Source organism: Anabrus simplex, chromosome 2 (genome assembly GCF_040414725.1).
Source record: "Anabrus simplex isolate iqAnaSimp1 chromosome 2, ASM4041472v1, whole genome shotgun sequence".
NCBI lineage: Eukaryota > Metazoa > Arthropoda > Insecta > Orthoptera > Tettigoniidae > Anabrus > Anabrus simplex.
The window spans coordinates 89,709,565-89,726,819 of record NC_090266.1 but is presented as its reverse complement, the minus strand read 5'-3'; positions in this window follow the sequence as shown (position 1 = coordinate 89,726,819).

Sequence of the window (17,255 nt, the reverse complement as noted above, 5' to 3'; positions counted from 1 at the left end):
TTTCCCTTCACTGGCTCTTTAATCTAGCTGCTCCCATTTTCTAAGTACTGTATTCATTGTATTATTATCCACACTTATGACAAATTATTTCCTTCTCCACTCGTTACAAAGTCAATAGTTTTATTATCTAGCTATATTAAATGGATGACATGCCAGAGATTTCTTTTCATATTTCCGAGTGACTTAGCGTGTAGAAATTCAGAATGGAGTTTCTTGGGACTCGAGAACGATGAAAAAACACTTAACCCAAAAATATAATTCCGCTGACGCTGACTCCCTTAGACCCGAATTTGGCAGTTTTGATCCTGGATCAGTCCGGTGGTATTTAAAGGTGCTCAAATACGTCAGCCTTGTGTCAGTATATAAACTGGCTCGTAAAAGAACTCATGCGGGACAAAATTCCGACAACTCAGTGCCTCCAAGAAACCGTCAAAAGTAGTTAATGGGACATAAATATATTAACATTCTTAACTCCCTTAGACAAGCAACACTCATGGATATTTCTTGTCAGATGTAAAAACATTTATTCCCGGAATGCAAATACTAATCTAAATATAAAATTACTTTTAATAAAGAAGTATAAAAACATGCTATACATGTGATCTGAAACTAGATGGACAGTAGAAAATGGTATGTTGACAAAGTGAGTTAAAAGTCAGGTTGTGAGTTTCACTAATAGGAAAAGTCCTCTCAGTTTTAATTACTGTATTGATGGGGATCAATGTAAGTACCTAGGTGTTAATATAAGGAAAGATCTTCATTGGGGTAATCACATAAATGGGATTGTAGATAAAGGGTACAGATCTCTGCACATGGTTATGAGGGTGTTTAGGGGTTGTAGTAAGGATGTAAAGGAGATGGAATATAAGTCTTTGGTAAGAGGCCAACTAGAATAGCGTTACAAAAATGTTGCAGAGTTTTTTTTTGCTAGTTGTTTTACGTCGCACCGACACAGATAGGTCTTATGGCGACGATGGGACAGGGAAGGACTAGGACTGGGAAGGAAGCGGCCGTGGCCTTACTTAAGGTACAGCCCCAGCATTTGCCTGGTGTGAAAATGGGAAACCGCGGAAAACCATATTCAGGGCTGCCGACAGTGGGGTTCGAACCCACTATCTCCCGAATACTGGATACTGGCCGCACTTAAGCGACTGCAGCTATCGAGCTCGGTAGCTTTATGTCTATCACCCTTTATTTTATACACATGGGCTATTATAGCAGCTCTCCATTCATTAGGTATAGCTCCTTCATGCAAACAGTAATCAAATTACTTCAGGTATGGTACCATATCCTAACTCATTGTCCTTTAGTATATCCCCAGAAATCTTCTCAATGCCAGCTGCTTTTCTAGTTTTCAGCCTTTGTATCATATTGTGAAAGTCGTTATCGTAGGTATATTTTAATACTTCATAGTATTGATCACCTCCTCTATCTGGACATTATCCTTCTAACCAACAATCTTTACGTACTGCTCAGTGAATACTTCTGCCTATTGAATATCCTCGCATACACACTCCCCTTGTTCATTAATAATTCCTGGGATGTCCTTCTGGGAACCTGTTTCCGCCTTAAAGTACCTAAGCATTACTTACTTACTCCTTGGCGCTTCAGCCTCTGTAGGGCTTTGGCCTCCTGGACAATCTCCACCCACTCTTCTCTGTTGACTGCTCTGGTTCTCCATCTTCTAACTCCCGTCCGTCTCAAATCCTCCTCCACGCTGTCCAACCATCTGATCTTCGGTCTTCCCCTCATACGACGTCCTTCTGGTTTCCCATCAAAAACTTTCTTTACTGTCCTGTTCTCTGTCATTCTTTGTACATGTCCCAACCATCGCAGTCTACTACCCTTTATTTTTGCTACTATATCTGGTTTATTATACCGCTCTCTGATTTCCTTACTATTTCTGATTTGCCAGAGTCCACCATCCGTTATTGGTCCATAGACTTTCCTAAGTATCTTTCTTTCCCATCTCCGTAGCAACTCCTCATAACCTTGTGTCATAGTCCAAGTCTCCGCACCATACATCGCCACAGGTTTCACTACAGTGCGATAAACATTCAGCTTCAGATTCCTGCTAAGACTCCTTGCTTTAAATACCTTACCTAATGCAAAGTAACTCCTATTACCAGCTGCTATCCTAGCATGTATTTCTTCCTTCATATCGTTGTTTTCAGCTACCATTGACCCTAGATAGTTAAAGCTTTTGCAGCGTTCATATTCTTTCCCATTTAAATACACATATTTTCTGCTTCATGATACTTCTTAATAGACATTAGCATGTACTTAGTTTTGACTGATTAATCATCAGTCTCATCTCAGCCCCATATTTTCTCACCTCCATATTTTATCATTTCTCAACTTCTCTTCCAGATCTAGTTTCCTCCTGGATAGCAAATCAATATAATAAATTAACAGGCTTAAAGTTCAATATTATACGCATATATGCATTATCAACAAGGAACCCTGTACCTCCGTATCCTCTGTTTCCACAGTTGTAGAACAAGGTGTATGTCCCATTTGCAAGTACTCCACTTCCATTCCATTTTACCTCTTGTCTTGCTACCACCATCACATTATATTTCTTCATTTCGTTCTGCAGGTTCAATAATCCTCCAGGTTTATTCAGTGTTCTCACATTACATGTCGCGAAATACCTATTCATACGCTGTTTCCGTTGCCAGGATCGTTTATCCATTACATCCGTCTGGTTTCCTTTGTCCTTTGGTTCCGTAACGAGAATTTTTACCGGGGTAGGGTTGTTAACCCCACGCCCAACCCCCAACCTGGAGGACCAGGGTACTGTTCTTAGTCTGGCCCATCGCCTTAGACCTGTCCAGCTTGGGTGGCCCTACCAGGAGCCGTAGCTTCCACTGGCATAGCTCTAAGGGTCATTTGAGCACGCAAGCCTCCAAAACACCCGGCAATGCCACATTGCCTTCGCCAAGGTGGCAGTACCTGCGGGAGGAGTACCTAAGCATACACTTCCATTTTTCACTAAAATTTGTATGACTGCCAATTATTCTCGCCATCGTGTTATCCTTAGCTCACGTCTTTGGTAGATTCAATTTCATAGTAAGTTCCCTCAATTTCTCCTTAGTTCCACAGCCATTTCTAACTCTATTCCTTTCCAACCTGCAACTCTTCCTTAGACTCTTTACTTCTCTGTTATAATATAGTGGGTCTTTACCATCCCTTACCACCTTTAAAGTACAAAACTGTTTCAAGACATTCCTCAACAATTGCTTTAAATTTATCCCAGAATATGTTTACGTTTTTATTTACCTTTTTCACCGATCATAGTTCTTTCTTTCTTTCTTTCTTTCTTTCTTTCTTTCTTTCTTTCTTCCTTAATCAGGTTTTTCCCTCGGACTCAGTGAGGGATCCCACCTCTACTGCTTCAGGGGCAGTGTCCTGGAGCGTGAGACATTGGTTCAGGGGATACAACTGGGGAGGATGACCTGTACCTCGCCCAGGCGGCCTCACCTGCTATGCTGAACATGGGCCTTGGTGGGGGATGGGAAGATAGGTAGGGATAGACATGGAAGAGGGAAGGAAGCGACCGTGGCTTTAAGTTGGTACCATCCCGGTATTTGCCTGGAGGAGAATTGGGAAACCACGGAAAACCACTTCCAGGATGGCTGAGGTGGGTATCGAACCCACCTCTACTCAGTAGAACCTCCCGAGGCTGAGTGGACCCCGCTCCAGCCCTCGTACCATTCGTCAAATTTGGTGACAGAGCCGAGAATCGAACCCGGACCTCCGGGGCTGCCAGCTAATCACAATAACCACTACACCACAGAGGGGGACACCGATCATAGTTACTTTTTAAAAACTCCTTCATGCCTGTTTTATCAGCCATATGGTACTGCCTAATATTCCTAGATTTAAGACCTTCATTTCTTTCACATTTAAAAAAACTACGACAAAAACAGTTTTGTGATCACTAATACCATCTAATACTGCGGTTCCTCGATAGAGCTCATCCGGTTTTACTAGCACCACGTCCAGAATATTCTTCCGTCTATTTGTTTCCGTCACTTTCTGCATCAACAGTCCTTCACTTATTAACTTATTTGCCATTTGTTGGTCGTGCTTCCTTTCGTCCACATTACCTTCCCAATTGACATTTGGTAAATTGAGATCACCTGCTACAATCACGTTCCTTTCCATATCGTTTCCAACATAGCTGATTATCTTATGGAATAATTCTGAATCAGCGTCAACGATATCCTTTCCCGGTCTATGCACTCAAAAAACATCAAGTTGCCTTTATCTTTAGAGATGTGCCTTACACCTAGAATTTCATGTTTTTCATCTTCAACTTTTTCGTGGTTTACAAATTCTTCGTTCACCAGATTGAATATTCTTCCTCCTACCATTCCTAACCTATCTCTACGATACACACTCCAGTTCCGTGAGAAAATTTCTACATCCACTATATCATTTCTCAGTCATGATTTAACTCCTATTACAATTTCTGGTATTTCTCTATTAAATTAATTCTATTCTTTTACTTACAATACTTCTACAGTTCAACACTAACATTTTTATGTCATCCCTACTTGACTTCCATTTTCCTGTACCCTCATCACCGCTCCCTAGACCACCCCGCTTCTCCTGAATGTACCTCCTTATTACTCTTTTGAACAAATATCCTAACTTATACGTTCCAATGCGGTTTAAATGAAGGCCATATGAGCGCAGATCCCTATCTCCTACCCACCCTGTAATATCTGGAAATCTCACTCCCAGTTTCCCACATACCCAATCCATAGTCTCATTTCAGTCCCTAATCACCTTCCAGTCAGTATCCCTCCTACACAGTAATCCACTGATAACAATCTCCACCTCCTTAAACTTCATCCGTGCTGCATTTACCAGATCCCATCCGACACATCCCCAACCATGTTGCTACTTATAACTGCTTGCCTTACGTCGCTGGTACCAACGTGAAACACTACCACCTTCTTCTATTTTAATCATTCGTTTATTGACATCTATTGGTTTTATTAAAAACAATACAATTCTTTATAAATTATAAAAACAGATTAATGTTAGAAACACTACTAAAAATATTTTTAAGGTTTAACCGTTAAAATAAACGTTAGGGGTCCGTGACTTCACCCTTGGTACAAAGGGCTCCTCAATATAAGAAGTTCTAGAGCCGTTGTATTAGAGGTACACTTGGAAGTAGTTTCATGATTTGCTACAGCAAAACTGTGATCTACCGGGTGAATTGGCCGTGCGGTTAGGGGTGCGCAGCTGTGAGCTTTCATCCCGGAAATAGTGGGTTCGAATTCCATTGTCAGCAGCCCTGAATAGGGATTTCCGTACTTTTCCATTTTCACACCAGGCAAGTGCTAGGGCTGCACCGTAATTAAGGCCACGGTCGCTATTTCACACTCTCAACCCTTTCCTGCTCCGACGTCGCCATAATACCTCTCTGTGTTGGTGCGCCGTAAGGCAAATTTTAACAATAAAATTAACAACTGTGATCTACATTCCCAAACATATTACTTTCTTCTTCTTTTTTCTTTTTGCATTCAATTTTCGAAGCAAAGCAACATGCACCCCGTTTTCATAAATCAGGTATACAACTATGAAAGGGAAACTCCCAAGTGAAACTCAGTAACAGAAAGACAAATCTTTACTTCTGCAGTGGCTGGTCGGATGTTGCTAAAATTCGCTACAATTTCCAATTCGGCATCAGCATCAAGTGATACAAGGGTATCAAATTTGGACGTGACAGAAAACACTGAATATATATCTCAAATCAATCAATCAATCAATCAATCAATCAATCAATCAATCAATCAATCAATCAATCAATCAATCAATCAATCAATCAATCAATATTGATCTTCATTTACGGCAGTCGCCCAGGTGGCAGATTTCCTATCTCTTATATTTCTAGACTTTCTTAAATGATTGCAAAGAATTTGGAAATTTATTGAACATCTCCCTTGTTAAAATATCAATCTCTCTAACTCCTTTACCTATAAACGAATATTTGCCCCAATTTGTTCTCTTGAATTCCAACTTTTCCTTCGCATTGTGATCTTTCCTAATATTAAAAACACCACGCACACTTATTCGTTTACTAAAGTCATTCCATGCCATCTCTCCACTGACAGCTCGGAACATACCACTTAGTCGAGAGTCTCGTCTCCTTTCTCTCAAATCTTCCCAGCCCAAACTTTACAACATTTTCGAAACGCTAATCTTTTGTCGGAAATCGCCCTAAACAAATCGAGCTGCTTTTCTTTGGATTTCTTCCAGTTCTCGAATCAAGTAATCATCGTGAGTGTCCCATACACCGGAGCCATACTCTAGTTGCGGTCTTACCAGAGACGTACATGCCATTTTATTTACATCCTTACTACAACCCCTACATACCCTCATAATCATGTGCAGAGATCTGTACCTTTTATTTACAATCATATTTATGTGATTATCTCAATGAAGATCTTTCCTTATATTAAAACTTGGGCACTTACAGTGATCCCCATACCGAGCTCGATAGCTACAGTTGCTTAAGTGCGGCCAGTATCCAGTATTCGGGAGATAGTAGGTTCGAACCTCGCTCTCGGCAGCCTTGAAGATTGTTTTCCGTGGTTTTCCATATCACACCAGGCAAATGTTGGGACTGTACCTTAATTAAGACCACGGCCGCTTCCTTCCCGCTCCCAGCCCTTCCCTCTCCCATCGTCACCATAAGACCTATCTGCGTCGGTGCGACGTAAAGCAACTAGCAAAAAAAAAAGTGATCCCCATAAGGAGCTTTCACTCTTCCAACGCAGTAATTGAAACTGAGAGCACTTTTCTTATTAGTGAAACTCACAACCTGACTTTTAACCCCGTTATGCCTGCTATCCATCTCACAACGCTGTCAAGGTCTTTTTGCAGTTGCTCACAACTTTGTAACTTACTTATTATTCTACAGAATAACATCATCCGCAAAAAGCCGTATCTCTGATTCCACTTCTTTGCTCATATAATTTATATAATTATATAAGAAATCTTAAAAGTTCAATAATACTGCCTGGAGGGATTTCCGCTTAATGATTAAAGGATCAGATAAAGCTTCACCTCTGAGCTCTGTTTGCTAGAGATAACTTATAACCACCCATTCAGCCATTCAGTCACTCTTATGTCTAGTCAAATAGCCCTAATTTTTGCCAATAGTCTCCCGTGATATACCGTATCAAATGTCTTAGTTAGGTCAATCGCGATACAGTCCATTTGACCTCCTGAATCGAAGATATCTGCTGTATTTTGCTGGAATCCTTACAAGTTGAGCATCAGTGGAATAATCTTTCCTAAACCCGAACTGTCTTCTATCAAAGGGTCAGGATGAACTTGATTTCGAATGAAGCAAAATACTCTATGATTTTGATAGCAGTTTTGAAGGTGTAGAACAAAACACAGATTGAAACGGATAACCAGGAAAGGCAAGAGACTGAACTTTTAACTAAAGAGCACAGAGGAACTGAAGAAGATAAATAAGAAGAATACAAATTAGAAGGGAGTAAACGTAATGGTGTATTCTGCCCGCAGGCAGGTCCGAGCCTCCGCCTGAGCCGGAGTTTACGTACGGTATGGTGGCCAGTTCCTTTCCGCTCCTCCATTCCCTTACCCCCCGCCCCCCTCACTAACAGCCCCCCTCACTAACAGCCCGTGGCCACCCATCCATATCTTGACCACCCCCAATGTTGCTTAACTTCGGAGATCTCACAGGATCCGGTGTTTCAGCACGACTACGGCCGTTGGCTTTTATAAAAGGGAAGTAAAACAAATAACCGAGCGAATTGGCCGCGCGGTTTGGGTCACGTAGCTGTCAGCTTGCATTCGAGTGATAGTGGGTTCGAACCCCACTGTCGGCAGACCTGAAGATGGTGTTCCGTTGTTTCCCATGTTCACACCAGGCAAATGCTGGGCCTCTACCTTAATAAGGCGACGGTCGCTTCCTTCCCACTCCCAGCCTTTCCCTGCCCCATCGCCGCGATGAGACCTACCTGTGTCAGTGCGACGTAAAGCCAATTGTAAAAAAGTGAAACAAATAGTAAACTTTTGTACAATGATATCCTTTTCCTGTTGCACATAGTCCAAGAGTTGATTTAATTGAAAGGGGTAGTGAAACGTATCAGAAAAAAAAAAGACGGTCCATTTGGCACAGTTACAAGTTCGGGTGATGAAATGCAGGTTTCAACCGCCAACGAACGTCTGATTGCTTTCATATCAGTCCGCCAAATAGTGAGAAAATGAGAAAATACTGAGAAGAGAGATGGTCTATGCTGAAAAAAGGGCAATGTTTTTGTTGTAGGCTCTTTGGAACGGATGAAAATTTGAGAGGTAATCCATCAAATTTGTGACTGGTTTTCAATATTGGTGGAATCTTCATCCGAAATTTCAGTCACGAAAACTCTGAGCAACATTATTTAAGTTGTTTTGAAAAATGATTCAAGAAATGGAAAAACCTTATGAGAAAGTTTAATTGCAAACACAACAATTGATCAAGTTAGCCAGACTATTACAGAAACAAAGAAAGGGAACTGGAGAGTTAATTTGAAAAAGCTCTTAGATGTAACATCATTTTTGGCTAAAAAAAATACCTTTTCGTGTCCGCGGAGAGCTACGTTTTCGAAGAAAAGGAGGACATTTTCTACAGCTAGTTGAGCTAGTATCACAGTATGATCCGATACTAAAAAGAACACTTGATCAAACTAGGGCCGACAGGAGGGTCATAGGCTGGAAAAATACCTACAAGCTATCTGCCCCCTACCTCACAAAACGAGTTATCACGCTTCAAAGCGGGAGTGTTAAGAAAAAACATTTTGCTAGGTATTCTTTATTTTTCTTTCTTAATCCGTTTATCCTCCAGGGTTGGTTTTCCCTCGGACTCAGCGAGGGTTATTACCTCTACCGGCTCAAGGGAAGTGTCCTGAGGGTCGGCGTGATACAGTTGGTGAGGAGAACCAGTACCTCAGCCAGGCGGCCTCACCTGCTATGCTGAACAGGGGCAATGTGGGAGAATGGGAAGATCGGAAGGGATAGGCAAGGAAGAGGGAAGGAAGCGAGCGTGGCCGTAAGTTAGGTACCATCCCGTCATTTGCCTGGAGGAGAATTGATAAAAGACGAAAAACCAATCCAGGATGGCTGAGGTGGGAATCGCACCCACCTCTACTCAGTTTAATCCATCAATCAATCACTACTGATCTTCATTTAGGGCAGTTGCCCAGGTGGCAGATTCCCTATCCGTTGTTTTCCTAGCTTTTCTTAAATGATTGCAAAGAAATTGAAAAATTACTGAACATCGCCCTTGGTAGTTATTCTAATCCATAACCCCCTTCCTATAAACAAATATTTACCCCAATTTGTCCGCTTTAATTCCAACTTTATCTTCCTATTCTGATCTTTCCTACTTTTAAAGACACCACTCAAACTTATTCGTCTACTAATGTCATTCCACGCCATCTCTCCATTGACAGTTCAGAACATACCACTTAGCCGAGCAGCTCTTCCAAGCCTTCCTAACTCAAACTTTGCAACATTTTTGTACCGCTACTCCTTTTTTGGAAATCACCTAGAACGAATCGAACTGCTTTTCCTTGGATTTTTTCCAGTTCTTGAATCAAGTAATCCTGGTGAGGGTCGCATACACTGGGACCTTACTCTAGTTGGGGTCTTACCAGAGACATATATGCCATCTCCTTTACATCGTTACTACAAACCCTAAATACCCTCATAACCGTGTGCAGGGATCTGTGCCCTTTATTTACAATCCCATTTATATGATTACCCAATCAAGATCTTTCCTTATATTAACACCTATGTACTTACTGATCTGGCTATTTCTTGCCAGTTTGATATTCGCCAATGTTAAGTTACAACGATATTGGAACAAAAAAGCATTATAGCATATATTGTCACATGCAAGGAGGCCAGTACCTTAACAAGATCTAACTTTCAGTGTTTAAAAACATCAGACTAAAGGTAAACCTCAGCTTAATTTTCAATGCAAAATGGATTGTACAGTAAAAGAAAAGCTAGCTGGAATAACTAGAGTAGGCCTTCTCCGGCAACGTTGCAGATGAAATATCAACATTTCTCCAAATACCAATCCATGATCAAACAGCCCAAAAGATAATTTTCCATTAAATTAATACCGTAATCAATAGGGCCTATTCAAGTTCTCTAATTAAATGAATATTTTTGCTTTAAAATGTTTTAAAAATAATTTTGAAACATGAATCGCAGATGTAAAAGTAATATTTAAGATAATGCTCAAGGCACTAACGAATATCGGAATGAAAAAGAGCATTCACTAGAAACATGTTTAACATTTCTCCAGGTTAAACTGCAATTTACTAGATGGGTTATTTGCCATTAATTTTGACCTAAATTTTCCTCTTAAGAGAGTGGTCTATTGATGACATTACTAAGGCAAGTTCATATGCGTACTAGACCTAATGCAGACAGGTGATAAATAGTTTCAAATGGTAACATTTTCTACAGATATGAATCAACTCATAACCACATAAATTCTGTTCTTAAACACTTTAAAAATACAATCATAAAATTTGACCTCCCGAGGCTGAGTGGAACCCGTTCCAGCCTTCGTACCACTTTTCAAATTTCGTGGCAGAGCCGGGCCTCCGAGTGTGGCAGCTAATCGCACTAACCACTACACTACAAAGGCGGACTTATTTTTCAAGTTGATTTACGTCGCACCGACACAGATAGGTCACATGGCGACGATGGGCTAGGAGTGGAAAGGAAGCGTCCGTGGCCTTAATTAAGGAACAGCCCCAGAATTTGCCTGGTGCCAAAATGGGTAACCACGGAAAACCATCTTCAGGGCTGCGGATAGTGGGATTCAAATCCACTATCTCCCGATTACTGCATACTGACCGCACTTAAGCGACTGCAGCTATCGAGCTTGGTGCGGACTTATTTGATACTCTTTCTTTCTTAATCTGCTTACCCTCCAGGGTTGGTTTTCCCTCGGACTCAGCGAGGGATCCCAACTTTACCACCTCAAGGGCAGTGTCCTGGAGCGTGAGACATTGGGTCGGTGGATACAACTGTGGAGGATGACCAGTACCTCGCCCAGGCGGCCTTACCTGCTATGCTGAACAGGCGCCTTGGTGGGGGATAGACAAGGAAGAGGGAAGGAAGCGGCCGTGGCCTTAAGTTAGGTATCATCCCGGCATTTTCCTGGAGGAGAAGTGGGAAAGCACGTACAACCACTTCCAGGAAGGCTGTGGTGGGAATCGAACCTACCTCTACTCAGTTGACCTCCCGATGCTGAGTGGACCCCGTTCCAGCCCTCGTACCACTTTTCAAATTTCGTGGCGGAGCCGGGAATCGAACCCGGGCCTCCAGGGATGGCAGCTAATCACACTAACCACTACACCACAGAAGCGGACTTGTTTGATATTAAGGAAGTAACATATTACAGCATTATCTTTGACAGTACACTGGACAACCTACACGTTGATGAGATGTGTGAAATTGTTCAAAGATGGAAAGTACCAGCTCGGTTTGCATATTACAACTTCAGAGTTACTGCAGAACTGAGTCGTAAACCATGATGAACCTTCTTAAGTGTACCCTTAGGGAGATTCCACGACATCTACAAGCTGCCGAGGTTTAAAAAGGAGATTCTCTGGAATGGACTTCTTTAAAATGTCCAGAGATTTTCTGTTGAATGTGAACTTTTATATTTTATACCAAATCAGTATCAACAAGTAACTGAAGATGTTTGTGGTCGATGTTCCTGGAGAAGGCACATTAGGCTTACTATGTCGTCTTGTCGCTGCAACCATTTTCTTCTCAGTCCTGCTCTTCACTTCACTTCCTTGTAGTTTTTACATCCCATCAAGTTTCTCATATCCCCGAAGTATATCTTCCTTGGTCTTTCTCTTTCTTTCCTTCCCAGTAATCTTCCTTCAAAGACGTTTACTAGGAAGTCATTAAGTTATATCTCAGGATATGACCAACAAGTTTTATCTTCCTTTTTTCCATATACTTTATCAGTCTCCGTCGTTAATCTATTTCCTCTAGAACATTTCGATTCCTCTTTGTTTTTTTTGTTTTTTGTTGTTGTTTTTTTTTTGTTTTTTTCAGTCCAGGATGTATTCATCATTTTCCTTCAGATCTACACTGACTGACAGAGCAAATGAAACACCAAGAAGGAGTGGTCAGAACTTTATGCCAATTGCAGGGTAGACTGACGTCACTGAGGTATGCTCATGATGTGAAATGCGCCGCTGTGCTGAGCACGTAGCGAACGATAAATGGGACACGGTGTTGGCGAATGGCCCACTTCGTACCGTGATTTCTCAGCCGACAGTCATTGTAGAACGTGTTGTCGTGTGCCACAGGACACGTGTATAGCTAAGAATGCCAGGCCGCCGTCAACGGAGGCATTTCCAGCAGACAGACGACTTTACGAGGGGTATGGTGATCGGGCTGAGAAGGGCAGGTTGGTCGCTTCGTCAAATCGCAGCCGATACCCATAGGGATGTGTCCACGGTGCAGCGCCTGTGGCGAAGATGGTTGGCGCAGGGACATGTGGCACGTGCGAGGGGTCCAGGCGCAGCCCGAGTGACGTCAGCACGCGAGGATCGGCGCATCCGCCGCCATTCTTCAGCATGTGCAAGACACCCTGGCTGTTCCAATATCGACCAGAACAATTTCCCGTCGATTGGTTGAAGGAGGCCTGCACTCCCGGCGTCCGCTCAGACGACTACCATTGACTCCACAGCATAGACGTGCACGCCTGGCATTGTGCCGGGCTAGAGCGACTTGGATGAGGGAATGGCGGAACGTCGTGTTCTCCGATGAGTCACGCTTCTGTTCTGTCAGTGATAGTCACCGCAGACGAGTGTGGCGTCGGCGTGGAGAAAGGTCAAATCCGGCAGTAACTGTGGAGCGCCCTACCGCTAGACAACGCGGCATCATGGTTTGGGGCGCTATTGCGTATGATTCCACGTCACCTCTAGTGCGTATTCAAGGCACGTTAAATGCCCACCGCTACGTGCAGCATGTGCTGCGGCCGGTGGCACTCCCGTACCTTCAGGGGCTGCCCAATGCTCTGGTTCAGCAGGATAATGCCCGCCCACACACTGCTCGCATCTCCCAACAGGCTCTACGAGGTGTACAGCTGCTTCCGTGGCCAGCGTACTCTCCGGATCTCTCACCAATCGAACACGTGTGGGATCTCATTAGACGCCGTTTGCAAACTCTGCCCCAGCCTCGTACGGACGACCAACTGTGGCAAATGGTTGACAGAGAATGGAGAACCATCCCTCAGGACACCATCCGCACTCTTATTGACTCTGTACCTCGACGTGTTTCTGCGTGCATCGCCGCTCGCGGTGGTCCTACATCCTACTGAGTCGATGCCGTGCGCATTGTGTAACCTGCATATCGGTTTGAAATAAACATCAATTATTCGTCCGTGCCGTCTCTGTTTTTTCCCCAACTTTCATCCCTTTCGAACCACTCTTTCTTGGTGTTGCATTTGCTCTGTCAGTCAGTGTACATTCCAGCTGCTTCCTATGAATCTTTCATTCCAATAGTCCAGCTCTCAAGACCGCAAAGTAGTACACTCCAGACAAAGTATTTCACAAAAGCATTCCTTTTTTCTGAACTTATATGGGTATTTGTTAAAATACATCTTTCATTTTGAAAGGCCTGTTTAGCAAGAGCTATTCTTCTCTTGATTTCCTTGGTGTATCTATCGTCTTCAGTTATAATGCTTCGTAACTAACAGAAATGTCCGCCTCTGTGGTGTGGTGGTTAGTGCGATTAGATGCCACCCCCAGAGGCCCGAGTTCGATTCCCGGCTCTGCCATGAAATTTGAAAAGTGGTAGGATGGCTGGAACGGGGTCCACTCAGCCTCGGGAGGTCAACTGAGTAGAGGAGGGTTCGATTCCCTCCTCAGCCATCTCGAAGTGTTTTTCCATGGTTTCCCACTTCTCCTCCAGGCAAATGCCTAACTTAAGGCCACGGCCGCTTCCTTCCCTCTTCCTTGTCTATCCTTTCCAATCTCCCCATCCTCCGACAAGGCCCCTGTTCAGCATAGCAGGTGAGGACGCCTGGGTGATGTACTGGTCCTCCTCCCCAGTTGTATCCACCGACACAATGTCTCACGCTCCAGGACACTATCCTTAAGGCGGTAGAGTCTGAGTCTGAGGGAGAAACCAACCCTGGAGCGTAAACCGATTAAGAAAGAAGAATAAGAAGAAAAGCAATATGTAATATATATTTACGAAAATTCATATATTTACTTCTTATATAGTGTACCATTATATGGCATGGCCTGTACATCCGGAAACAATTGTGGAAGGTCTTCTACTCTCTTGACCAAAAGTGCTTTCTTTTGTGATTTTTAGTTTTAGATGGCACTTAAAAGTAAATTTTGACCGAACTAATAGAATGTAATAAGTTCTACAAAATTGGTTATTATGATTTTTTTGAAAAATGCATCGTAAGGTTAGAAATAGTAAATAGACAATATACTTAGATTTTTAATATATACTTTAATAATATAATTAAGATGTTATAATTAATATGGTCGTTTCAGGTTATGACTTTGTGACAAAAATGCCACGCGCAAAATTGTTGAAGAGGACCTTGCGAAATCAGCGGAGTAACGAGCGTGGAAATCAACAAGAGCCAAAAGAACGTGGTGACATTCTCAATGAAGAAATCTTGAAAATGACCGATGGTAGCAGTTTCCTTCTGGTAGACGACGGACTAAAAGAAAGAATCCTAGTTTTCGGTGGAGACGAAGGAAAGGAAAATTAAAAAAAAAATCTCCACAATTTTTTATGGTTGATACATTCAGGTGCTGCAGCAAACAGTTTGCACAAGTCTACACTGTTCACGCAGACCTAGGAGGCCGGCCGGACGAAACAAATGTGTTCCCTGTGGGATTTGCCCTGCTGTCTAATAAGAAGAAAGAAACCTACATTCGCCTGTTCCTTCTTATTAAAGAAGTAGTTCCACAGTGCTGTCCCAGTAAAATCAATATCGATTTCCCTCAACTCACGTGAGTGGGTGCCACTTCCATATGAAGAAATGCTTATGGAGAAAATTCAAAGTCTGTGTCTACAAGAGGAATACCGTCAGAATGAAGAGTTAAGGCTTCACGTCACCATATGTGCGGCACTGGCATTTTTGAAACCGGAGGACGTAGATGACGGATGGCTCCAGATTCATGCGGAAGCTCCTAAAAACCGAAAACTCTTCCAGTTTTTCGACTACTTTGTGGATACGTGGCTACAAAACGAAGAGATCTCCATCGAAATGTGGAGTTGCTACGGTAAGAGACACAGAACCACGAATGCTGTAGGATGATGGCATAACAAATTAAATACTATGGTTGAAAACCCCCACCCCAGAGTCAAAATGCTGGTGGAATGTTTGAAGAAGGAAGCGAAACACACAAATTGCATGTACATGAGGTTAGAGATACATCTTGAAGGGAAGAAGAGAAAGAGGAGATACTTGAAACTGGACGACAGGATTGAGAAAACCGAAAAAGTATATGAAGAGACAAGAGACATTCGGTTCTGCTTAAAAGCCATTTCCCATATTAAGAAATTGGAATGAAGTACGGTAACCCACATGTAAATATATAGTGTAAATACGTATATAAAAATGACGATAAAAGCCGATTTTAAACGACAAATATATGAAAAAATGACGAAGTCTATGAAGGCTGATTTTAAACACGCCAAAATGGTAAGATGATAATTATCATTTTGACAGTGTAAAGTGTAATGGAAATCAGTTTCAATAAGTTGTATGGATTAATGGTTGTTTTATTTACAGGGATTGCTTACATTACTTGTCTTGTTTCTTTTTTTTCGAAGATAGTGTTCGTAAATTTCCGGCAAAGAAGTATTTACCAAGACTTGGGAAACTCTGGTCACGTAATAATCCTTAGTGTGCGCAGATTTCCGCTTTAATGATGTGATCGCAAGTTTCCGTGTTCGCACTTTTCTGGACACCATGGTAGGATATTTCAGACAATTAGAGGCTGTGCAATCTCGGAAAGAATGCTGTTATAGTCAACTCGATTAGGATTCTCTTCATTCTGCCAATATCTCCGGATCCATCGGAAAAACAACAAAAAATCTCCAGGTCACTACTGAGCCACCTCCACGCTTCCCTGTAGCAGCCGGGCTCAGTGGCTCAGACGGTTGAGGCGCTGGCTTTCTGACCCCGACTTGGCAGGTTCGATCCTTGCTCAGGCCGGTGGTATTTGAAGGTTCTCAAATACGTCAGCCTCGTATCGGTAGATTTACTGGCATGCAAAAGAACTCCTACGGGACTGAATTCCGGTACCTTGGCGTCTTGAAGTAGTTAGTGGGACGCAAAGCAAATGACATTATTATTATTATTATTATTATTATTATTATTATTACTATTATTATTATTATTATTATTATTATTATTATTATTATTATTATTATCACTGTAGCAGAAACACAGTCGAGATGTATTTTTTTTTTTGTTGAGTCCCTCCGAACAATAGTCTATGTAAAATAAAAACTTTAGGACATAACACGTTATGAGTGTAACATTTCCTTCTGTTCTTTTCCTTTTCTTCTTTCAGACACTGGCGAAACCGGCTGACTCATAGGCAGCTCCAGTGAAGGTGCCCTGGATAGGTTTACAATACTGAACTTTATCTGCAGCAAGCCTGAATGATGACGTGGTCTATACTGAATCACACTTTTTTGGAATCCGTGACGCCGTAACAAAACGCCAAAAAGAAAGCTCAGAGAGACATGTGTTGTTTATTCACAGGAAGTGCTAGGCAGCGTAGATAAAGTAGTGAATGTCAAAATAAGACGTGAATTTGAGAGTAAATTCCATACAGAGAAACACTATTTTATAAGGGGGATTCAGAAATTCCCTGGCAATTCTTTACATTAATCTGGTAAAATTGAGCCTTCTTTCTTTCTTTCTTTCTTTCTTTCTTTCTTGCTTTCTTAATCCGTTGACCTTCCAGGGTTGGTTTTTCCCTCGAACTCAGCAATAGATCCCACCTCTACCACCTCAAGGGCGGTGTCCAGGAGTGTGAAACTTTGGGTCAGGGATACAAGTGGGAAGAGGGACCAGTACCTCGACCTGCCGTGCTGAACAGGGGCCTTGTTAGAGGGGTGGAAAGATCGGAAGGGATAGACGAGGAAGAGGGAGGGAAGTGACCATGGACTTAAGTTAGGTACCATCC